This window comes from Stegodyphus dumicola, chromosome 3 (genome assembly GCF_044657685.1).
Source record: "Stegodyphus dumicola isolate Sdum_Otavi_A_Nest chromosome 3, ASM4465768v1".
NCBI lineage: Eukaryota > Metazoa > Arthropoda > Arachnida > Araneae > Eresidae > Stegodyphus > Stegodyphus dumicola.
Genome location: NC_140770.1, coordinates 42413715 through 42439207, shown reverse-complemented (window position 1 = coordinate 42439207; position 25493 = coordinate 42413715). Strand labels below are relative to the sequence as shown.

General features: G+C 34.0%; 1 non-coding gene across 1 annotated transcript; it reads right to left on the bottom strand.

Annotated features, from left to right (window-relative positions):
* Positions 1-21591: 21591 nt before the first annotated feature.
* On the bottom strand, positions 21592-21680 carry TRNAY-GUA (transfer RNA tyrosine (anticodon GUA)). The gene is given in 2 exon segments: positions 21592-21627; positions 21644-21680. It is a non-coding gene; the product is annotated as a tRNA-Tyr (tRNA).
* Positions 21681-25493: the final 3813 nt, after the last annotated feature.

Genomic DNA, 25493 nt, shown 5'->3' with positions numbered 1-25493 from the left:
AAACTAAAGACACGATACTATGCCGAAAAAATAAGAATACAGGGACAAGTCTATTTAACATTGAGTAAATGGCTATTGTGCTAAATGGGTGACAGATAGCTAAGCTGACTATGGTTTTGGCGACTAATTTTTGTTACACAATTTGGCGAAAAATCTCCAAAAGTCGTCAATCTGGCGACCTTTTGGTGACATTTTGGTCCGGTCCCGTACAATCGTAGCTCCCCCCCCCCCCGGAGATCGACAGACCATTTATTCGCGACACTGACGCGAGCAATGAAAGTGTCGGTGATGTCTTGTCCCAAGAAATAAACGGCCAAAAACGTGTAGTGGCTTACTGGAGCAAGTGCCTGTCTAAACCGGAGAGGAATTACTGTGTCACCAGGAAAGAGTTACTCGCCATAGCCAAAGCCGTAGAACATTTACATCGTTATCTATATGGCAGAAAATTCTCGCTCCGCACGGATCATGCATCATTGGCCCGACTTTTAAATTTCAAGAATCCTGAGGGTTAGATTGCCAGGTGGATACAGAGACTCCTGGAATATGACATCGCTATTCGTCATCGGAAGGGTTCATGTTCATCACATGGAAACGCCGACGCCCTGTCTAGAAGACTTTGCCCAGAAGACTGCCGATATTGTTCCAGGATCAAAGCTAATTACCATCTGCTTAATCCAGTCGCACGGCAAATTACATCAACAGCGGCTGATCAAGACCGATAGAGTGACAAAGAAGTCAGGAAAATCCAGGCGAAAGATGGCGACATTAAGCCCATAATTGATTTAATGAAGACCTCAAAAAAAAAAAAAAAAAAAAAAAAAAAAAAAAAACCTTCCTGGCAGAACATTTCGTGCTATTGTCCCACGACAAAACAATATTGGGCTCTCTGAGACTCATTCCTTATTCGAAACGGCGTCTTGTACCGGAAAATCGAATCGGATGATGGGAAGACTTTCCGATGGCAAATGATACTTCCAAGATCCTGGATTCCAGGTGTACTTAAAGAACTAAATGGCAGCCCTACAGGAGGTCACTTCGGAATAATGAAGACCTTGCAGAGAGTTCGTGAGCGCTTCTACTGGAATAATGCAAAGGCTAACGTGCAAAGGTGGTGCTGATCTGGCGATGCCTGTGCAGGTCGGAAAGGACCGAAGAAACACAGCCGCGACAAGCTACAACGTTACAATGTAGAAGGACCACCTTTGACATCTGGGGACATCTGCCACGAACTGTTGATGGCAGCAAATACATACTCATTGTCATTGATTACTTCACCAAGTGGCCTGAAGCGTATCCTATTCCTGATCAAGGGGCTGTCATTTTAGCAGAGGTAATGATATAGACTTGGATTTCCAGGATTTAAATGTCATTTTAGTTATATTCCGTTCAAGGAAGGCTGCTGCCATTATCTCGGCTGTAGATAAAGAATTCTGCAAGCTACTCCGCATCAACAAAATCCAAAACAACACCTTAACATCCGCAGTCAAACGGCATAGTAGAGAGGATTAATCGAACTAACCTCTTGCTGATATTTCTAGAAATCAATAGGACTGGAACCAGAAGTTACCACTGTTCTTACTGGCCTATCATAGTGCTATCCACGAGACTACCGATTATTCCCCATTTTAGATGCTCTTAGGTCCTGACCTTTGTGTCTCTTGTGACATTTTGTTTCGTTGTCCTCCGGATGCGCCTTCATCGCCTGAGGAGTATGTCCAAGGTCTCCAGGCACAGTCTGAAGTGATGCACAACTTTGCACGAGAGCGAGACAACTTGGCGACGGAAAAGATGAAGACCCGACACGAGAGCTAGATGACTTCTATTCAAAGAAGATGAAGGACTTTCTCTTAAACTACAATTACTACAATTACCTTGGAACGGTCTTTGCACAGTCCTACACAGGCTGAAAGACATCGTAGTTCGGATTCGTAAGTCATCGAAATCTAAACCTAAAACCGTTCATTACGGCAGCCCTTTTGATTGCCATACATAGTACGTAGTGTATATAATGGAAATAAAATATTAAATTAATTAAATGAAATTTTGGTAAAATGAATTTTATCAAGCTCATCGGTTCTATGTGCATTCAGTCTTTATGAATCCATACGCTCCCAACAATTAATTTCATCCCAATCAACACCTTTCAGCCATAAATCCTGAAACAGAACTTTTGCTTGAATAACATATGGAGCAAGAAACCCAACAGGATCGACGATTTTTGAAGCAGCTTTTAAAACACAAACGTTTTGTTTGGTCATTTGACTGGATGAAATCAATAACGTCTTGTGCATTAAAACAGAAGATATCCTTAATTGTATCCCATTGAAGTCCAAGAATCTTTGAGGGGGAATCACAGTCAGGCAGTTTAAAGCTAACGAAGTTCTCACTTGATTTATACTGGTTTTTTACAGTATCCGAATTAGAATTCCATTTGGTCAAAGTCATTGATGCCTTTTTCATTATATCATTGGCTTCATGATATATCTGTATAGCTTCTCTAAGGCTAAGATTTAATTATTTATTGAAGCTATATCACATGGTAAGAAAGAAATCATATTAAATAAATATGAGGGGAAACGCATAATAATTATTTAGCAGATTTTAAAAATAAATAATGTTTTTTAAAATATATAGTTTTTTATGCACAAGTGTAATATAAAAATTAAAATGCAGGAATAGAAGAAAACAATGAAAAATACGAAGAGTGCAAAGCTTCTTCAGAAGATATGTTGCTATATACAATCCACTTGTAAAATTATATAGTAATAACAAAAATAATAATAAAGGTAACATTAATGCTCGCTTCAAAGACATATAAAATTTGAATACGCCAGCATAGCTCATAGAACTGTAATATACTTGATCTTCATATATGATACAAGATACTTGCATACTCGAATTGGACTTTCGAAGGATATACAATTCCTGATCAAGAGGCTGTCACGATAGCAGAGATAATGATACAGCATTGGATTTCTAGGTTCGGAGTGCCTTTTAAATAACATTCCGATCAAGGAAGAAATTTTGCATTGTCTGTAGTTAAAGAATTCTGCAAGCTACTCAGCATCGACAAAACCCAAACGACACCTTTACATCCGCAGTCAGACGGATGGTAGAGAGGTTTAATCGAACTATCCTTAATAATAGGTGGTTTCCAGAAACCAACAGGATTGGGACAAGAAGTTACCTCTGTTTTTACTGGCTTACCGCAGCACTGTCCATGAGCCTACCGGCTGTTCCTCGTCTCAGATGCCCTTCGGTCGTGACCCTCGTCTGCCTTGTGATCTCTTGTTTGGACGCCCTCCGGATGCGCCTTCATCGCTTGAGGAGTACATCCAAGATCTCCAGGCCTGGTTTGAAAAGATTGCGTTAGAGCGAGTCAGCTTGGCGACAGAGAAGATGAAGACCTGATACGACACGAGAGCTATAGGACATCGATTAACGAAGGAGACAAGGTGTTGTTGTGGAATCCGATTCGACGGAAAGGACTCTGTCTTAAACTACACGACCTTGGGATGCGCCTTACACAGTCCTCAACAGGCTACGTTCAGCAGGCTCAACGTCATAGTTCGGATCCGTAAGTCATCGAATTCTAAGTCTAAAACCGTTCATTGCGACAGGCTAGCTCCTTTCGATGGCCATACTTAGTACGTAGTGTATTGTTACGTTATTTTCTTTCTTCACGTTTTTACGTTACGGATTCGTACGGATTTGGAGTGAACAACGACGACAGCACTTCATAGAACATAGAAACACACTTTATTTAGCCAATATTAATCGGACAGCTCTAAAGTCACGTTTTACAGTCGTCGAAGATCTATTATACATTCGGTGGAACAATCAGCGACACAGCCTTCAGGTTATCAGGCTATAACGTTGGAGACAGCTTCACTGCAAAGCATCAAAGTACAGCTCCCGACACTGCTTCGTCGTTCTCGGAACTCCAAGAACTCTCGAGACTCTCCACTCTACAACTCGCGATGCACTCGACGACACACAGAGCACAGCTCCCGACTCTTCGGTTCAGTCTTTCCCGGAGCTCAACACACTCTCTCGACGATGCACTAACCGCGATACACTAAGAGACTCTTTCGATGCACTCGACGACCCACTCGGCACTCGCTGCCCACCTGTCAACTCGATTGACTCCGCACGGACTGACTAGCTCGAGACTAACTATCTCGCACTGACTCTACGTGTACCAGCAAGGTTTACATACTAGTTTTTAGCTTGTGTTCTCCGCGTACTAGAGTGTTCTTTGATTTCTCGTCTAGACCGGTAAGAATTCGTTCCAGAAGATTCTCATCCGTCCATGGCATATCGCCAATTTTGTTGCTAAATGGGCGATTTCTCGCCAAATGTGGCAACCCTAAACCTGCTTTGCGGGGAAGTTTTTTTACGCGCCTGGACATTTCGTAACAGTATATCTATTATCTTACATATTGTTACGAAATGTACAGGCGCGGTAAGATGGCTTCCCCGCAAAGCAGTTTTAGGGTTGCCATAAGATGACAAGAGTAGACAGGGTTGCCACATTTGGCAAGAACTCGCCCATCTGGCGATATGCCATGGACTGATGGAGAACCTTCTGGAACGAATTCTTACCGGTTTAGCCCAGAATGTCCTCGAACAAAAGCCGAAAGCTATATAAACCCTGCTGGTCCGCAGTCAGTTAGTGTGTGTCTCTCATCGAGAGTGAGTGTGTCTCGTCTAGCGAGTCAATCCCTGTGGAGTCGATCGAGTTGCCGAGTGAGTCGTCGAGTGCACCGAAGGAGTCTGTTAGTGTAGCGCGGTTAGTGCATCGTCGAGAGAGCGTGTTGAGCTCCGGGAACGACTGAACCGAAGAGTCGGGAGCTGTGCTCCTGTGTAGCCGAGTGCATCGCGAGTTGTAGCGTGGAGAGTCTCGAGAATACGTAGAGTTCCGAGAGCGACCAAGCAGAGTCTGGTGCTTTGCAGGAAGCTGTCTCCACCGTTATTGCCTGACGGTGTGAAGGCTGTGTCGCTGATTGTTCCAGCGTGTTTATTGTAGATCTTCGACGACTGTAAAAGTGTTTTGGAGCTGTCCTGATTAATATTGATAAATAAAGAGTGTTTCGATACTTCATCAAGTAGTGTCGTCGTTATTCACTCCAAATCCATACGAACCCCGTACGAACGTGAAGGAAAAGAAAATAACGTAACAACTAGTGTCAGAAAAATAAAAAAAAAAGTAACAATATAATAAAAGAAAGAGTCTGCCTGTGTGTGCGTCTTTCGTTCGCGCTGCGCGTAAGCTAATAGACCCACGGCTACGAAATTTGGTACATAGGTGCATCTAGACAACAGCCATTGCACCTCGAAGCAATTTTTTCGAAATTCGAATAAGAATTTTTTTATTTTATGTTTTGTGACGAAATCTCGTCATTTTGAGACACTATAGGAAAGCGAAATTTTACTCTACACGCTCCATTTACACATCGTCATGAAACGTAAGCACTTAAATATACTTAAAATAAATTTCGTGTTTCAATAAATCGGTTAAATACGAATTTATTTAACAAAGTGAGCTTAATACCTTTTCAACGGGATTTTTTTTAAAGAGTTTTTTATTAAAAATGTACAGTTTATTTTTCTATGATTTTTGGACACGTTAAACTTTCATCCTTGCGACTGCTTTTACCAAAAGAATTTTGGAAAAATGATAATATTTTGTATTTAAAAAAAAAAATAAATGAAGCTTCCGAGTACACTTCTCACATCTTTAAAAATGTGATTTTGGCAACAATTTTCCTTTCTTATTGTTGTTGATAGATTTTTGATGAAATCGCATCATTTTGAACAGTTTCATTCTTTTAGAAATATGGGTTTGGCAACAATTTTTCATCGTATTTTTTATGCCACTGTTTTCAAGAGATTCGCAAATTTGCGAATGATAATGAATATGACAATGAAATTTCATTGTCATATTTTTATATATATAATAATCTGCAGAGTAATATTCTGTGCAGTTTTTAAATTTAATGTTTGGTGTTCTCTTCAGGCATTTTTCCGGTACATTTAAAAGCCAGACGAAGGCTGGCCGCGTAGCGGCTGTTAATGGAAATAAAATATTAAATTTATAAAATGTATTTTATGAAGTCATCGGTTCTGTGTGCATTTAGTCTTATGCTCCCAATAATATTGTAAGCCTGAAATTTAATTGTTTATTGATGTAAAGATATCACATCATAAGAAAGAAATCATATTAAATAAATATGACGCATAAAAACTGTTTAGCATATTTTAAAAATCAAAAAAAGAAAAGGAAAATCTGAAATGCTTCAAATTTTAAATTACGTCTAAAGAGGAGGTTTTTTTTTTTTTTTTTTTTTTTTTTTTTTTAAGTTTTGCGTGTTACATTTATTTATTAAATAGCACGTTCTTGTTGAAACGTGCTGTTGAACTGAATGTTAAACCATAACATTCAGTTCAACAGCATTATCATTATCGCAAGTTTTAAAATGAGCATATCTTTAAAATTTCCGATACAGACACTCACACGCTGGAGATCAAAATGTTTTTTCTGTACAATGTTGCCATTGCTCGCTTTGAAATCCTTGAGTTTGTTAATCAAAAATTCGTTAAAGTTTTACAAAATAGGAAATCGATAACAAAACAAATTCCAAATTTCAAATCTGGTCTTCCACATGCCCATATTCATAGGAAGATTACGTCATTCAAAATTCGATGGCTCTCTGTACCGTTGTTTTATCACAATGCGAGAAATATATATATAATTATGCAGATTTTTCATTGTTTAATTTCTTTAAATATAACACAAGGCGATCATTCTTTGTGCCAACAGTTGAAAGTGATTCGCCGTTTGTAGTAAATCGACGCAAAATCGCAAAACGAAAACAATAGTCCGTCATGGACAAAGCTCCTTTGGACTAATAATATTTTTAAAAATATTTATAATGTAACACATGTAATATAAAAATTAAAATGCAGGAATAGAAGTAAACACAATGAAAAAAATAAAGAGTTCAAAACTTCTTAAGATATATTGTTATATACAAGCCACTTATAAATGATATAGTAATAACAATAATAATAATACTTGCTTCAAAGACATAAATTTTGAATACGCCAGCATAGCTGTGATATATTTGATCTCGATATTATGATGCAAGAACTGATCCCCTTGAAGGAGGACGTTCAAGCCCAAGTCTTATTCAAAACGCATGTGTACTTCGTTTTGGAATTCATAGGTTATCCGAAGAAATATCCCACAATAAAAACTGTTTCCAACCAACCTGATTGACTTTTTCCTCTTTTTACCTTCTGGAAGCAGGCTTTAGTCATGTTAATAATTTGCTAAGGAAAATAAGAAACAGTTTGAACGTTTTGAAACGCAGTGATTTAAGAATTAAGTTAAGTTTTATGTCAGATATTAAAAAATTTGCATCAATACATCGAAGGCGGCCATCCTGTTGTAAATTATTTTTCTCGCCTTCTTAGCATGCCTTCGTGTTGTAATGTCAGCATGCTCGGCTTGAATTTGAGAGGTACGAAGTTCGAATCCCGGCGAGGGCATTGCACATTTTTCATGTCTCCTGCTTCGAAATGAGTGTCCCTATAGTGGCTCACGAACTAAAAAAGGTGGTGGATGGTGATTCTCCACCACCAGGATTTGGCGACTGGGTTCCCTAATCCCCAGTCACCCTTTAAAATAGCAAGTATATAAGGTATTTCTCTCGCCTTCTTAGCATGTCTTCGTGGAGTAATGGGCAGCACGCTTGGCGCGAATTCGATAGGTGCGAAGTTCAAGTCCCGGCGAGGCCACTGCACATTTTCTTGTCTCTTGTTTTGAAATAACCTAATGCCTCTACACTACTAATTAAAATGGAATTTTTGTGCAATTAGAATCTGTGATTTTTGTTCTGAAACTTGTTTATATTTTTTTAATTAAAAAAATAATAAAACGTGAAAATAATAAGCCCTTTTTTTTCAAAACTTTTGTCAAAACTTTTTTCAAAACAAATAGTCTGAGCGTATTTGTCCTTAAGTTATTATGTGCAATTATTTGTATTATGATTATGTTGCATGTTGTATATTATGCAGAACAAATAAAGAGGGGGGGTCAATGAAGAAAACCTTTCTTTGTAAGAGGTAGATGCAAGGAAAACGTTGGGAATTTCTCGTTTAGACTCTCGTTCACGCTCCCCCTATCTGCCCACTCTTCATCTCTCTATCAAATACTCGCATGACTTCCTGGCCAAGGATAATCACAGTATTGTAACATATAAGTTGGTGAAATCTGTTAGGAATTTGAGTTTAGAATGCTGCAATTTTCTCTTTTATTCGAGGTTTCGTTTATTTGACGTATCATGAATTTAGCTTAATAAATAACCAGAGTTTTGTAGTATTTGAAACTGAAAAAAAATTATATTAAACTAGCTGCATCAATAAATAAAAATAACGTCTACCTCGGAAAAGCATAACAGAACTAAGAAACTCCTTTAATTACTCTGATATAAACTAGAAATATCATTGGAATGTGCGACATAACTTATTTTATCCCGAAAGACCTTAAAAGTATCAGACTTTAAAAAAGAATCGTAAAAGCGTAGGTATACAAATAAATTTTACTGCGAAGCGCACAAAAAGGGAATATTATGTCGCAGAAGGAAAAAATTGTTTATTGAGCCTTTTCTGCTCTCCTCTTTTCTGCTTTCAGTTTAGAATCTCATAACGCGGAAAGAAAACGTGTAAAATTGTCAGTAAATAAAGAAAAAGAAGTTAAGAAATTCCTTATTTTCATTGTGTGTCTGACCTTGCTTTCCATCAGCAAAATAATGCGAAGATAGCTTCTAGCATTACACTCAGCACAGCTGCACTGCAATCATATGAGCTCCTAACAACTTGTGCTTAGGCTACGTCACGACAAGAGCATGAGACAATGATATCTCTGTGAAACTTTATAAAACAAGATTCTTTTTCATTCATTCCAAACTCGTTCTAGCTGTTAACAGTATACTTTAAATTTAAAATGAGGAGAAGAAATTATATATACATTTAATAACGGTTTCTTGCGTAAAAAGTAGAGGTATTTAACAATAGGAATTAGTTTCGTTGACCATTTATGATTAATTTTAAGTTAGCTGGTAACTCATACTTTTGGGTACAATTTGTGTAAAGAATAACGGATTTCAGATAACTGCTTATTTACTTTGTGCTATTAAAGCGGAATATTGTAAACAGGATCATATTTAAATATGACCAAATAACAAATTTCAAAATAATTAATCGCATTTAGTGATAAAAAGGTGAATCTATCAGTCTATATTTACTTTGATAAATATAGATCATATTATGTACCGAAATAGTATAGCATATTTAGGTGTTCGTAAAGATAGTTATAAAGTTGATTTTACATCCCCTTCTTTGAAGAACACTGCGTGGGTAACAAGTTGTGTGGATGAATTGTAGCAAAGCACAGTAGGGCTATCAGTGTAAGGGAAAGGATATGTTCGTAGAAGGATTTCAAAGTAAAACTATCTCGCTTTCGTATTACACATAAGAAAAACGACGTAAATAACTATACCAGGTTTAGCCCGTTCTTTTCATTTTGACTTCCGGTCAAATAACAGTGTTCAACAGTCCTATCACTCGCCTGTGGTGGGTTCAAATAAACGAATAGTTGACATGTAGAATTCATTCTACAGATTAAGTAAAAGAGCATGAACAGAATTAAGTGTTTTTTCATAAAGGTCTGAGATAAAAATATGGGGAATATAAGTAGACTTGAAATAAAATTGTGTAGTCAGATTGTAAATGTAACACTGTTAAAAATATTGCTTATTTAAATTGTTAAGATTAGAATTTTACTCCTTTTAAGCATTATTTTTTTCTGATTAAGATAGAATATTACTATATGAATAGTAACATAATTTTAGACATGAAAATAGAAGATTTAATACTTAATGCAGGAACTTCATGTTTAAAGTAAATTTCAGATAAAAAATGTTTTGGTAAATATAATAACAATATCAGCAATTATAAAATAAATGTTTAAGAAATTCACTCACCTTAAGGTGTTCATAAAGATATCTGTTAAGTTTATTACCTTAAATTCAATTACACAGTTTTTAAACTACAGTACAGAACTTTACGGAGCAGATTAAGCGCTGTGGATGGGAATTTCCAATATTGCCTTCTCTACTCGCATTAAAATTACTGCAGGCCAAAAGCTTTGTTATTTACATAATTTATTCAGTCACATACATTCATAAATATCTCATTGTAACGAAAATTTCTCCCAAAAAACGTTCTCAATAAAGTTAGAGGAAAAAAAAAAAAAAAAAAAAATGAAACACAGTACCTGCGGATAGTAATCTCCACCAAATCTATGATTTTCTGCAACATTTTGGTAGTTTTTCAAAGCCTTCGGCCCAGAAACTTGGTGGCAGCGAGTCCAAAAACAGATCAACCTCATTTCGGACGTTCTGTGTAGAATTTCTGTGTAGAATGGAAGATAGCATCAGGAAGATGTAGCTGCTTGTGTAAAAAAAGGTAGAAGTCCTATGGGGCGATGTCGAGGTTATATGGAGGGTGTGGCAAAAGATCCTATTCGAGTCCGTACAGAGTCCAGCTGGTTAATTCAGACACATGTGGTCTCGCATTGTCTTGATGGAACATTAACTTTTAGCGCCGGAAATCGATTCGACGATTTTCCTTGATAGCAGCATCAGCAGAGACTAGCATCTCTGTCGAGGGTTTACCTTTTTTCGGATAGTCTTTGCGGATAATACCACGGCAGTCTCACCAGATATAAAGCATCTTCTTTTTGTCAGGTTAGATACGCTTTGCGACGTTGCCGACGTTGCTCACCGGGCGCAGACCAACCCCCTTTCCGGCCTGTGTTGTTGAAGTAAATCCACTTATCTAGAATTTTGTCCTTGTGTTGATATTCGAGCAGATTAGTGCAGGCCCGAACACGTCTGTCTTTATCTGCTTGAGTCAGCTCATGCGGCACCCAGCGATTGAACATGTTGTACGTCAAGTTAATGCGATATATAGCGCGACTAATGGACATGACACTAACGTCTAACTCCTTAGCAAGCTCTCGAGTTGTTGTATATTGATCATCTTCTACAAGTTCTCGCAGCGGGGCCTCATCATCAGTGGGCCGGTCAGAGCGCTCTGCTTCTTCAGTGTCATAGTCCCTGTTTTTGAACTTTCAGTACCAAACATTCACAGTATCCTATGATGCAGCATGAGTACCTAAAGCTGTACACATGGATTTGGTGACGTTCTATAGCTGACATTTTGCAACAGAACTGAAAGTAAACTAATGGTTCTAATCTGGTAATGTGATAGTTCCATTTCATACACCTTAATGATACTTTTTTAGAAATTTCACAATACGGTGTTCTAAAGCAAATCTTTCTTTCAAATGCCAAAAATCGTGCAACAAAGTATGATTAAGCACGCCAGCGCGAACTGTTTCCGCAAACGATATTTGTGGTGGCGGGAAACTTTTCTTAAAAGCCGATACTTTAAGATGCTAATGCAAAATATTCCATATCTTTAAATGTAAAATTTTCGAAGGTATTTCTGAGTGGATTAAATTACGTCTTATTTATTACCTCTTAGTTAAACTGAAGATTCTTTGAACAGATTTAGATGGTAACTACAAAAGAAAAATTGTGTTTGCACACTTGATTGTTCTGTGTTACAGGTTGTATTAACAATGTCTCACAAAAATGATCAGCCACTATAGTTTTTTTTTTTTTTTTTTTTTTTTTTTTTTAAGTAAGAGGAGAAAAGCTTTGAAATAAAATACTAAAGAATATTTTCCGTTTCAATACATATTTTCTTAAAAACATATTTTTCTTAAATACATATTTTTCCTTTTTATACTAAATAAATTTGAAAAACATAAGTATTAAATTTTAAAATAACGTTTTAGGCCGAAATAGGAAAAATAAAATCTGAAATGTTTCAGATTTTAAATTACGTCCAAAGGGGCGTTTTTTTAACGTTTTGTGTGTTACCTTTATTTAAATATCATGTTCTTTGCATTTAGATCATAAAATTCAGTTCAGTAGCAATGTCGCAAAATAATTTTAAAATGAGCATATCTTTAGAATTTCCGATACACAGTTCCGCGCCCCGCTAGGGATAAGAAGGTTTTTTTTACCTGCTAGTACCGCTTTCAAATGGTTGAGTTTCTTACTCAAATTCGTTAAGTTTTACAAAATATGAAATCTATAATAAAACAAATTCCAAATTTCAAATTTGGGCTACCACATGCCCATATTCGCAGTAGGATTACGTCATTCAAAATGCGATAGCTCTATGCACCGTTGTTTTATCACAATGCGAGAAATATACATACGTTTATGCAGATTTTTCACTACTTAATTTCTTCAAATACGAGTATAATGCAGGACTCTAACATTTGATGGCAACAGTTTGAAAAGTGAAACGGACATTAATAGTGATTTAACGCAAAATCGCAAAACGAAAGCAATAGTCCTTCAGAGACTAAAAAACATGGACTAAAAATACCCCTTTTAACTAACAAATACCAAAAAAGAAAAGGAAAATCTGAAAGGTTTCAGATTTTAAATTACGTGCAAAGGAGCGTTTTTTAACATTTTGTGTGTTACCTTTATTTATTAAATATCATATTTTTCTCACTTCAACCATAAAATTCAGTTCACGAGCAATACTGCAAAATAATTTTAAATTGATCATATCTTTAGAATTTCCGATACACAGCCTCACGCGCTAGAGAATAAATATGTTTTTTCTGAACAACGTTGCCATTGCTCGCTTTGAAATCCTTGAGTTTGTTAATCAAAAATGCATTAAAGTTGTACAAAATATAAAATCGATAATAAAACAAATTCTAAACTTCAAATTCTGGTTTCCAGATGCTCATATTCGCAGTAGGATTACGTCATTCAAAATTGGATGGCTGTAGGTACCTTTCTTTTATCATAATGCGAAAAACATACATGCATTTATGCAAATTCTTCATTATATTTAATTTTATTAAGTATAATACAGGGCGATAATATTTGGTTGCAACAGTTTGAAAAGTGAAATGGACAATCAGAGTGATTCGACGCAAAACGAAATGTCCCTCAGGACAAAGCCTCCTTGGACTAAAATTTAATTGGACATTTTCATAATTTCTAATTAAAATCGTCTGAAATAAATAAAAAAACCCGAAATTTTATGGAATTAGTTTGGATAAAGAAGATAGGCAAAAATTTAAAATTCGTTTGCTTTTATAATTCGAATTTTCTTTTGAGAAAATATTCGTTATTTTAATGTTTCCTTGCAATGGCTCATTCACGAAAGGAAACATCGTTAGAAGCCGCAGATTAGTTATTGATTTGCATAAAAAGGAAGAGAAATCTATTATAAAAATTACGTATTTACTTATTTTAAGTAATTCTACTTTTCTGATAGAATGAAACGCCATCAGATACAGGATCAGAACGATTCTTTATTCTAAGGAATATTAAGAATACAAGACTGAATGCTCCTAAATTTGTTGCGGAAGTTACTGAATTATATGGAATATGTGTAAATCCATAAACTGTAAGATGAGTAATGCGAAATGCAGGATATCATGGGAGAGCAGCAAGAAGAACGTTTTATGTCAGTTAAAAAAAAAAAAAAAAAAAAAAAATTCGAGAACTCCGATTCGCTTTCGAAAAATCAAGGAAGCAAAAGACACCCGACTACTGAAAAATTGTTGTTTGCTGATGAAAGAAAGTTTAACTTCTTTGGCTCAGATGGATGAGTGCTGGTGTGGAGAAAATCCATAAAAGAATTTCGGAAGCAAAACTTAGTACAAAGTGTTAAACACTGTGGAGGAATAGTTATGGTATGGGGATTTATGGCATATTCCGGTGTTGGTAATATGGAGTTTATAGATGGTTATTATGGATTTACCTTGGTATCGTCAGTAGAAACACTTAATATACAAAATTAGTTTTAAATTCTACCAAGGCAATGATCCAAAGCATACTGCGCACAATGTTAGAGCCTGTTGTTATGTATGTGTCCAAAAATAATTAAGGCACCACTCCAATCACCAGATCTTAATCCTATTGAACATACTTAGCAAGAACTAGAATCGCAAATTCGAAAACAGAGCATATCTTCGCGGCAGCACCTGAAAGCAATGATTCAAAAGGAGTGTCCTAAAATAAGTCTAGAAATAGAAAACAAAAATTGTGTAGTCAGTGCCCTAAAGATTAAATGAAGTGATCAAGTGAAAGGTAATCTCACAAGATATTCAGAACCAAAAACAATGCAAGTTTTTGTCATTTTTGTCTCCAAAAGTGTCGGATTATTTTTGCGAGATACTGATTTTTGCGATACTGATTTTTGAATTTCATTTTCATCTTTTCGAAAATGTATTTACTATAAATAAATGTTGAATTTATATGTAATCTTTTTTGTTTTAATTTATTTTAGTTTTTATGTTCATTAAAGAATACAAAAATTCAAAGTATCCAGTTATTTTTGTGAACCGCTGTAGTTGACCGTTGTGTTTCTGCTTCCAGTACAGGGTCAGGTGAATTGGGAGTCATTGATGCAGGCCTTATCCTGTGTCAAGCTATTTGGCTTCTTTTACCCACATTCTCTACATCGGATTAAGGCTTTGTAGCCTTATCCTGTGTCAAGCTAATGTAGAAAAGTATAAATAACGTTTTCTGGTGAGCATAAGAAGAAAAATGTTATCTTGAAGAAATCCAGCGCAAAAGTTCGTAAATAAATAAACCGATGTAGAGAATGTGGGTAAAAGAAGTCGAGAGGTTAAGAGGGCTTAAAAAAAGCAACGTGGATAACAATAAAGCAATAAATAACATAGTGAAATTATAATAATGGGTTCGAATAGTGAAATGGCGAGGTGCATAGCATCGTCAGTGATTGAAACTCAAAATATCATTTTTAGAATTGGGAGCCGGGTAGAAGAAGAGTAGGCAGTGTGGCTACTGATCATGTGCACGTCAGGAGAATCATGAGAGATAGAAATTAGGCCGAAGGGTAAGTTTAACTAAATGTAATGCAAAATGGATTTTTTTCATGGCGTCCGTACGTATGTATCTCGTATAACTCAAAAAGGGTTAGCCGCAGAACGTTGAAACTTTGTATATGGGATTCAGGTAAGTTAAGCTATTCAGGTAATGGGAAAAGGGAGGAAGGAATTTTTTCAGGACCACACTTTTCGAAAGGGTTAGTCGAAAAATATGGGAAAGAGGGAAGATAATATAAAGAAAAATAACAGCAAAGAGATTATGCATAAATTGCTAGCAAAACTAAGGTAATTTGGGGGATAGTTACAGATAAAAAAACAAAGTGAGTTGAGTAGCTACACAGTACTAAGCTTAAACAGTCTATTTTTGACCTTGTTCAGCTATTTCGGAAATGATTAAGTTGAAAATATAAATTTTATCTATCGTTTCAGTAGCAGAGCTAAGTTGCTTTGCTGTTTTTATAGATAGAAATTTGTTTGGCTATAGTATTTTTCCGAAAATACGTTCACTTCCTTAACAAATTTAAAAGTATTAACAATTTTTAAAATCATTATGTTTTTATTACTGCTATGGCAAACATTTAAGTAGAACGTTTTCATCGATTAATTTTAGTATGTGCAGCCTTAGCCGAATGCGTAGAATCCTGTTCAATATTAGAATTTTGATTTATGCCCGAATTTGTTAATGCTTGAGCAAAATACACTCTAGGTTTGACTAAGTTTTCTCTTTTTTGATGTTGAGACTATTTTTGGAAATTTAGAATGACCTCTGTAATTGGCTGGGTGAGGGCCTACACAGTTGACACATTTAGGAGTTTTGAACCACCGCTGGTGCGAACAATTATGAGACAGAGAGCATGTCACGCATTTTGACTCGAAATAGCAGTTTTCCGAAAAAGGATGCCACTTCCGGCAGTTATGACACTGCGGCACCAGATTCTTCGAAATATAATTTTCGACCAAGATCGAGAAGTACACGAAAGTATCAGTCATGTCATTCCTTACGACGTGGGTCAAAATATAGAAGCATGGGAGCCTTTGTATGTCTTTTAATCAATTGAATGGCTTTACTGATGTTCAGTGAGGGCGTTTACTATCCTGGAAGTATTACTTTCCGTGTGCTATTCTAATTGTGACTAAATGGTCTTGCATTTATCACATAGTGCTCATTTCGGTTATCCTTCAAGAAAGTACTTAATATCCTATGGTCATTTTCATAGTGGGACAAGATCTTGACGTACTCTCCACTGTGTTTTTCTATAAATTTGACAGTCGTATTTTGGGCCAATTTTTTTTTTTTTTTTCCAGAAATTTCGAATGATTTAGAGGGAAGGAGTTCACCATTATGGGTGGAATATCCATGGCTGAGGCTGCACCACTTGTTTACATCTTAAGTAACATCACAATCATCGTTCGAAAAAACATTAAATTTGTTCTGGTAGGGAGGGAAACTTTCGGAATATCAATCTTAATTTGCTTCGTGGTTTTGATCGAAGATTGGGCTATTGTTTGCATAGAGATAACGCCTTACAGACTAGCTTCAGTCTTTTCTAACTGCCTGATTTGAGCCTTCAGTCTAGCAAATTCATCAGAACCCAAGAGAGTAGAAGATGTATTAGGAACAAGATCATGAACTGAAATATCCATATTCAATAAAGATGAATCGCCATGAACGTAAGAACTTCCGAATTCTCAGACATAATTCTGAGCAAGCCTCCACACACGACAGCGCCAGACGGAATGCCGTTCCTGTAGAAGCATGTACGCAGAAAATGTAAAATTAGGCATTCTAGCCTATCAGTTTTTTTTTAAACAATCAGAAATAAGAAATACACAGTGTATTATAGTACTCACGAAATAGCAGTTAAATATTTGTTTTCCTTTTAGTGTTTTGTATATGATGAGTAAGTACAAAATGTCGGCAAAAATAAAGAAGAAACATCTAAAACAAGATCTTTTTAAATTCTTACTATTAGTTCACACTCTCCCTATATCTTGTTCAAATTTTCAATCGTTAATAAAATACTTTTTATCCATCCACTCAAGTTCAAATACATTTTTTTTAAACTTGTAGTGGATGACACTTGATGTTAATATAGTTTTTTCCCATATTAAAATTTTAAAAAAAAATTTTGTATTTTTAAATTTATTATTATTATTATTGGTATTTTAAAAAATTATCTTTGTTGACCTATGTAGGAATTGACTTCAAAAATATTTTTTTTTATATTACTTGCTTTCAGTTAAGACATCATTACAAGTTATTCAACAGTCTCTGCAAACAAGGAAATGTAAAAAGGTTTTTCTTTCTTCTTAACAAAACTATAACAGAACCTGCATTTTTAAGCGGATTCAGACACTATTTCTCAACACTAATTGATTGATTCCAATACCATTGTTTGAAATCCCGGAGAATCTTTGAATGAATGTCTTCAAAAGGTAACAGCATTTCACATGTATATTTCAGGTTTGTTCGTAAAGAAAAGGGTACGCGTTGTACGGAGAATATGCATAAAAAATAAAAAAATACAGTTAGAAATTAGAGATGTGTGTTAATTGTCAGAGTGCACGGTATGTAAGCTGAAACAGCTTTTGATTTTTAAACTAGAACATGTTCATCAAGTTAATAACATCAAATACAATCAGTATTTGGTAATAGTCTTAAATACTTGGATATATAAACAAATAAATAAATTTGGCTAAGTACTTAACGTCAGTTACAAATAAATAATATTAAATATTTCATTAAAGTTATAAATATATGCAATGGCTTTCAAAAGTGCTGAGGCGAGTCAGATCATATCGTTAAAAGAAGTAAGAGGATTAAATTAGAATATTTTCTCGCTGTCGGTTTTAAATACTATCTTCATCTTGTTCTTTCAATAACTATGCATAATTTTGATTAAAAAATGATTTAAAAACTTTAAAAAAGTAAAAAAGTAATCATCAGTGCATGAAATAATTGACAAATATCTTTGAACCCTTATTATATTTAAGAAAAACAAAGCTTGAAAAAGATTCCTCGCACTCTTTTTGCTTTTAAATTATGGCCACAATTTGAAAATCATTTAATTTTTATGCTTCGCAATTTGTTCTGCAGATATATTCCAATTTAGAACATTCTGTGAAATCATGACACGGATCCTAGTAAAAAATTACCTGAAGTTAAAGGTGTAGCTATTTTTAATTCCAAAATAATAAATCTGTTAGAGAAATTGCTAAAATAGTGAAAATTTCACATTCTGCTGTTTTTAATATTACAAAGTGATTAAAAAGTTAAAACTGAGGCATAAATAAGAAAAGAAATGGTCTTCGTAGAAGCTTATCCGGAAAGAGTGGTTTTAAAAAATTTTTCAAGAAATCTACGATTAACGCTACTGAATTATTTGCAGAAATTCATAAAATATGAGTTTCTTCTAAAACTGTGAGAAGATTATCTCAGTATATCCTGATCACTCCGCTAGTAAAAAAATTTAGGAGTTAAGAAAAACAAGGCCAATTAAAAAAAAAAAAATTAGACTCTTATTAGAAAAATCAATGACAAATAAACCTTTGTCGCATTCAGATTAAGTCATTTTTGTAGACAAGAGCAAATTTAATATTTTTGCTTCAGATAGTTGCATTTTATTGCAACGAAGAAAAAATGAAGTATTAAATGCAAAAGACTGACTATAAAGCATGGTAGTAAAAGCGTATTTCTATGAAAATGCATTTCTTAAGCAGGATTAGATACAGTAGACTGTACTGAAATTCTAAAACGGGTTCCTTAAAATGTTTTAATATTTCAAACGAGAACATCAGTCAACATATGATTTTTGGAAATAATTTTAAATTGTACGTGTACGAAACTCCTAAACATACCGCTTTAAATGAGCTCCTGTTATCTGCTTTGCAATTCCACTGAAGTAATCAACAGCCTTTCTCTTCTCTCGATATTAATCTCATTGAACATGTTTGGCAAGAACGAAGAATACAAATAAGAAGACAACAGTACACGAAAAATTGAAATTTAATTTAGTGATGGAACAAAATAATATTAGTGAGGAAGTTGTAAAACATATAAGTAAGTAAATTCACTTCAAACCGATTAAAATATGCAATAAAAGAAAGAGAATGGACCCACTAACTACAAAATGTTTTTTAAGTTTTCAGTGTTTTTCAAGTTCAATAATTTTCATACTTTTAGAAACATTTTCAGTGTCCCAAAACGTTTGTCGACAGCTATTTTGTCGACACTCTTGTGATTACATTTAAATTTTTGAAAAAAAAAATGCTAAATATTATTTTTAAAATGCTATGTATACTTTTGCAAAGTATAGGATAAAGATATTATTAAAATACCGTGAAATAAATATTTATTTATTTGAAAAAATTTAAATTTAACTCTCTTAAATTCTATTTTTTAACAGGAACTAACATGTCCAAATTTTAGAAGCTATTGTTTTTTATGCCTTATTGTATTTTTGTTTTACCTCTATACAAAATATAAATATAAGACATATTTAGAATTACTCAAGTCATATTTCTGACAAACGAAATTGAAGAGTACAGTAAAAATACTTTTCTTATGCTATCTGCTGAAACTCTTTTCTATATTTACTTTACTTGTACGAAGTAAAGGAAGTACTGTAATCTCAAAAAATTTCGGTAGTCAGATTTTAATGGAAATAATAATTTGGACAGTTCCCGAATTCATTTTGAGTTTTTTTTTTTTTTTTTTTTTTTTTTTTTGTTTTGTCTGTACATATGGATAGGATAAAGGTTTGCAGTCCGTTCCATTTGCTGTCCGTTTTAGAATAAAGGAACCTTAATTCTGCAAAATGGATTAAAAGTGGATTTATTTCGTGACGTCTGCACTTACGTATGTGCTTAGGTATCTCGCATAACTAAAAAACGATTAAGTGCAATTAATTTACATATTCTCTTATTTTTATTGCAATCAACAAATGTAGATAATAGCTTAACAACAAGTACCTCATAATATATATACGAAAGTACATACATTATAAAGTATTTCTCCCACTTTCCTAGCGTGCCTTCGTGGTGTAGTGGTTCTGCACACTGGGCCGGTATTCCAGAGATCCGTGGTTCGATTCCCGTTGAAGGCGTTGCTAATTTTTCATCTCTCTGGCCTCACCCCCCCCAAAAAAAAAGCCTAACGTCTCTACAATATATATATGTTACCGTGAAAGACCGAAATTGGAGAATGTCGTCTTTCAACGGAGAATGTCAACATTCACCAAATACGTCGGTGAAAGATCGAATATTTCTTTACATTCTTGTACATTCGGACCCTCACCTGTGTATGTCGACAATCACAGATATGCTCTGGTGTAGGTCGAAAAGAGAGGAGTATATGTACACTCTGCCATTCCAAAAGCGTTCCACAAATAAATGCAGTTGTAAGAGCAAGGGCCTCTTGTGCAATTCAAAGTGTCATAATAGTTTAAGTTGTTGCAATAAATAAGATTTGAATCACATAATTTGGTAAGTTTATAACTTCTATTATTTTCCTTTCTCATTTTGAATGTACTGTATGTTTTAAGTTCTTATATTCTTAAGTTCTTATTCTGAGTCTCAAGTGCGTTTTTTCGCGAATGAATTACGGAGAAGGAAATATAATATTCTTATATGTTCAACATTCACCATTAGTACATGGTGAACGTCGACATTGACCGGTGTAAGCCAGAAATAAGAGTATTTGGAAAATATTTCGGACATATACCAAGCGACTATGTGAATGTTGACATTCACCGGTGAAAGTCGACATTCTCCAGATTTCGGTGTTTCACCGCAACATATATATGTAATTTAACAAATATTCTCTCATTCGTATAAAGCTAATTGAAATTTTAAAATATATTATATTTCATAATTACAAAACGATTTTTTAAAAACAAAATATAAACACGCCTAGCATTTACGGTCATTAAGCGGCTGAAAAATTATCAGTAAAGACATAAAAGTAAGAAATTTACAACTAATTTTTCACAAAGACCTAAAATTGAAATTCATAAGTAATAAATTTCATGAAATATCTGTATATCTATATTTAATTTTTTGGAATAATATATTTTTTCATGGTTTTAGATAAGTGCAATTAATTTACATATTCTCTTAGAATTTAAATGATATTGTAAATTAGTTCGCAGTAATAATAATTATTTTTATTTTTATTTCTTTGCAATTAAAATTTCGTAATTAAATTTTAAATTTTAATTTTATATTTGCTTTATACGAATAGAAAATTTTATATTTGTGTATAGGAATAGAGATTCAGGGATAACTGAGAATAATTCAAGGAAATAAGTTTAAGAGAAAAAAATATATATATAATTTAATAGGCATACAAGGAAGTCATGGAGTGTTCACATTGGTTTTTTTACTAATATGAAACAAAATTTTGATGAAAAAGAAAATACTTTCGGCAAGTGAAATATTTTCATTAATGATATTTATTTTTCAAATAAGTAGTTAGATTATATCGGTTAATGATGATTAAGAAGGGGTAAATGAGTTTACTTCATTCTAATAAAAGTGACGCTCTCTCGAATAAAAATGTTACTTCCGTCGAGCCGGAGTCGAACCAGCGACCTATGGATTACTGTCTTTTAACTACTACAGTCCACCGCTCTGCCAACTGAGCTATCGACGGAACGTTAAAGAGTATCTAAATAATGAACTACGCACTGGATTTTTAATCCTGGAGGCAAGAATACTGGCTAACTTTCTAAGTCAAAAAAGGAGAGATCAATAGAGCAGCGAGCAATTTTGCGTTTGCTTCTGTTGCATTTGCTTTTATATTTAAAAATACCGAGAGTTGGAGGCGCTGAAAAGATTTGTTGTTTTATTTTATAATAATAAATTTTAAAAAATGCTAAAATTTACTTTTTAATGATTAAACAATGGACTGATCTTTGTGTATTTAAGCCTAATTGACTTGGATATGCGTTTGAAGCACTATCTTCTGTAAACTCTCAAAAACTTACTGAAAATGAAATCATTCTTTTAAAAAGAATATAGCTTTTCTTAAATCTAAAATTCAGTATTATTTTCTTCTAACTACACATTCCTTTCTAAAGCTAACATATTTCTGATTTTTCATACTTTTGTTATTTATGACAGTGCATCTATAATACCTCACTTTTTTCTCTTCTTTTCCTATACAATTAAGAAAATGTCCATTTGGTAAGAAGAATAAGTCCAAAATAACAATTTCCAAACATAACAATAAAGACCTGGGACTTTTAAAGGCTAAAGTATTCTGAATCATCCTTTATTCTGTACAACAATGTATGCTAATGGTCTGCTTGGCAGGAATCTTTGCTTTATTTGAAAAATATAGTGAGAATATAGTTTCAGAGAAGTCTAAATTTTTTGGACTCTTAAGTTTTAAAGTTAGACAAAAGCACAACCTCCTTGATGTAGAAAATAAAACTTTTTTAATTCAAGAGCGATGTGACATAGGTATAGATTATTCTTCAGGAGAAGAAAAGTAATTTACGCTCTTTTATATTATGTTACGTTACTCTGCCATGTTATTTATAATCCACATGGTCTAGTAAGAGTTGCCCTTACACGAGATATAAGATCATTAATTCGAGGCATTAATTGTTAATTTAGAAGGTTATCATCAAACTAAATAATTTATCAGTATTATCTGCATCGGAATAATAATAATAATAATAATAATAATAATAATTAAAGCCGGTGGATTTTTCAATTTAAGTCATTATCTTTGATTCGAAAAGACATAGCTGTGAAATAAAATAAATTTAAATATCTACATACATATAATTAATGATCTGTCAAACATATTGTTACGGATTTGGCATTTAAATAACTAATGTTGGTAGAATTATAAATTAAATTGTTTTTATTCCCCGTGCAGTGCAGCGCGTGGCGAATATTAGCAGAAAGCTAAGTCGGAAAATTAAAAATACACGAGCACGTGCATTTAACATTTAGTAAATAAATATTTCTTTTTGATTTCGAGAAAATACCAGAAATTTCTCCCGCATTTAAAAATGCTTATATAAGCAGCATGAAAACCTCTCAGTTCGTTATTTTGAACCATAGGCACTCCGCAACTTTTAATCATTGGCATTGGCTCAGTTCGTTAGTCAGTTAGTTTTTGTTTTAAGAGTTTGTTTAGAAAACTGTTGTTCACTGTAGTGAATTAGCTTTCTCTAGTTGTTTTGAATTAAGTTCTGTTGAACGTTTGTGTAGTTAAAAGATAACTACTATGAGATATTGTAATTCTGTACGAATATCTGTGGAAATTTAGGTATTTTTGTTTTATTTGTTGTGAGAATAATAAATTTTGTTCATTTTTCATCGGGCTTGTGCTTTCAATTCAAATGAACCCGTACGCACCCAACAATATATTTTCTAGCAGTGAGTTTTCTAAGCATTTTCTCTGGGTGTTTTTTATTATTCCGCCTGTTTCCCCTCTTAATGGGCACTACAGGTCAGTCATGTCATCCTGATCGTAGCACCAGCAACTTTTTTTTGGTTGTTTATCCTCTCAACCTTATTATTAATAAACAATTTAACATTAGTTTTGTTGGGTGCTCCAACTTACAATATTTTGAGTATGTAAGTATACAATTAGCAACAAGGGTTACTTAGTTTAGAGATATTTACGTTATATACATGAATGGAGGCTTGCTGCCTTTACATATCTTACATACATTTTCTCTGGGTATGGATTTCAGAGCGTTTTATGTATTTGCTCTGTTTGGAACACTTTGCAGACTAAAATAATTTCGCCCCTGTAGATTTTTTTCCCTTACATTTTAAGTTCTGTGATTCATTATGGTTGAAATAATATCAGTCGAGCTGTGGAACCTAAAACTGATAATTCTCCTGAAATCCAGTTGCTACGGGAATAGACATGTTCTATGGTATTGAGATCCTCTGACATTGGAAGTAAAGCTTTGTACTGTCAAATGGTAATTTTACTAGGGAAGTTACTGTGTGTGTTGCGTCAGAATATGTGGTCTCACTTTACCTCAATGGCTTTAAAGTTTGGCATTTAGGTTGCAATCTAGAAGACGAAGCATACATAGTAAACATTCTTATCTTCATGTGAAAGCCGCTTTATGTACCTCGAATCTGAATTATCAGCATTTTAAATAATTTTAGTCTGAAAAAATTAAACTGTTTTAAATACAGTAGCAAGAAATAACATTTTAATTTCTAATAAAAATTTTATTTACTGCTCATCTTCTTTTACCTGTAAGTAAAATTATAAAATTTAACTAGGTTTCACATGTATATCACACAGCCGTTAATCAAAGGCAAGACACACATATCTGTATCAAACAGCAATCAGGTTTGCGATATGAGCATAAAATCTTTATATATGCTTTAAATATTTTTAGCATCATAGTAATAAATTACTAGGCTTAATAACTAAGACTTTTTTAAGGCTTGACAAATTTCTGTTTCATTTCCATACAATATATACTGGTTATAAATCACTACTGAAATGCTCATATCGACTCTGACGTCACACCTTGCAATGTGACTAAAATGATCCTTTGTCAGAAGAAGAGTTTCTTTTCTTCCAAAATTTTGGATGATTTGCCATGTGAAGTACAATCTTATGTAATTTATATGCCTATCAAATCAGTTAACAACTGAAAATCAAGTCGACAAATAAAGGTGAGCTACCCATATCCCTTGGGAGAGAGGTGTGTGTGTTTTATAAATTTCATTATTAGTCTAAAGGGGCTTGGTCTCTGACGGACTATTGTTTTGCTATTTTGCGTCGATTCACTACAAACGGCGAATCACTTTTCAAACTGTTGCCACAAAATATAATCGCCTGTGTTATATTTAAGGAAATTAAATAATGGAAAATCTGTATAAATGTATGTATATTTCTCGCATTGTGATAAAACATAGAGCCATCGAATTTTGAATGACGTAATTCCTACGAATATGGGCATGTGGAAGACCACATTTGGAATTTGTTTTATTATCGATTTCCTATTTTGTAAAACTTTAATGAATTTTTGATTAACAAACTCAAGGATTTCAATGCGAGCCATGGCAACGTTATACAGAAAAAACATTTTTATCTCCAGCGCGTGAGTGTCTGTATCGGAAATTCTAATGATCTGATTTTAAAACTATTTTGCGATATTGCTCTTGAACTGAATTTTATGGTTTAAGTGCGAAGAACTTGATATTTAATAAATAAATTTAACACACAAACTATTAAAAAAACGCTCCTTTGGACGTAATTTAAAATCTGAAACATTTCAGATTTTTTTAAAAATCTTTTTTTTCTTTTTTTCTTTTCTTTTTTCTTTTTTTTTGTAACCCCTAAGTAAGGGATTGGTTCCTAAATAAGAGGAGAAATGTTTTCTAAAAGTTTAGTAGATAGTCTATTGATTACATGAAATGGGCTGAACATATTGCTGGTTGAGGAAAGAAACATTCACTGAGACTGAGCATT